This window comes from Hyperolius riggenbachi, chromosome 9 (assembly GCF_040937935.1).
Source record: "Hyperolius riggenbachi isolate aHypRig1 chromosome 9, aHypRig1.pri, whole genome shotgun sequence".
In the NCBI taxonomy this organism is placed as follows: Eukaryota; Metazoa; Chordata; class Amphibia; order Anura; family Hyperoliidae; genus Hyperolius; species Hyperolius riggenbachi.
Genome location: NC_090654.1, coordinates 33,168,975 through 33,170,344, shown reverse-complemented (window position 1 = coordinate 33,170,344; position 1,370 = coordinate 33,168,975).

Sequence of the window (1,370 nt, the reverse complement as noted above, 5' to 3'; positions counted from 1 at the left end):
AGGGGGAGCCTTATTAGTATCAGGAGACTTCCCCCTCTGAAGGCAAGTATCCCCAGGGCATGTTTTTTTCTTAGTTTTGCTTTAAACAATGTGATTTAACAAAATTCCCTGTATTGCATTAGCAAGAAATTTTCAAATCACTGGCGTTAGCACCATCAGCTTCTCACTGACCAGTAGGGATGTTAATCAAGGAGATTAATTCTGAGTTAATATAAAAATACATATCATTATAGTAAACTGAATCTCCAGGTCCCAGCCAAGCACCATTATAAGTATATGGGAGCAATGCCTGGTATAGTAAACCATGATAGAATAGAACTTTTATAGTAAACCTGTATTTTTGAGCCGAGTGGGCAGACGTGTTATGTCAGCAATCCATGAGCCGCCTCCACCCCAGCTCATGGATGCGTCAGTGTAGCAGGTGTACAACCTCTTCACACACCCCGCCCCCCAAGTTCATGCCTGTGCCAGTATATCAGGTGTTTAGACTCCTCCCCCCTCCTTAGCTCAGGCTGCATCACAGTGTAGCGGGTTGTGCAGTCTCTGCCCCAGCTCATGGCTGAGTCACTGTGTAGCAGGTGTACAGCCTCTCCCCCAGTTCATGCCTGCTTCAGTGTATAAGGTGTCCAGACTCCTCCCCCTCCCAAGCTCGTGGCTGCATCAGTGTAGCGGGTGTCCAGCCCCCCCAGCTCTTGGCTGCGTCAGTGTAGCAGGTGCAGAGCCTCCTCCCCAGCTCATGGTTGCGTCAGTGTATCAGGTGCACAGCCTCCGCCCCAGCTCTTGGCTGCGTCAGTGTAGCATGTGCACAGCCTCCGCCCCAGCTCTTGGCTGCATCAATGCAGCAGGTGCACAGCCTCCGCCCCAGCTCATAGTTGCATCAGTGTAGCAGGTGCACAGCCTCCTCCCCAGCTCTTGGCTGCATCAGTGTAGCTTGTGCACAGCCTCCTCCCCAGCTCATAGTTGCATCAGTGTAGTGGGTGTACAGCCTCCCCCACATCCCAGATCATGCCTGCATTTGGTGTTCAGACTACTCCCCCTCCCCAGCTCATGGCTGCGTCACGGTAGCGGCTGTGCAGCCTCCTCCCCAGCTCATGGCTGCGTCACGGTAGCGGCTGTGCAGCCTCCTCCCCAGCTCATGGCTGCGTCACAGTAGCGGCTGTGCAGCCTCCTCCCCAGCTCATGGCTGTGTCAGTGTAGCGGCTGTGCAGCCTCCTCCCCAGCTCATGGCTGCGTCAGTGTAGCAAGTGTGCAGCCTCTTTACCAGTTCACAGCATTTTAAATTCATGCCACTACTTTGTTTTCAGTATCACTATTCTGCAAGATCCCCCCCCCACTTCCCATAGCTGCAAGATAAAAAGCATTAAGTTCCC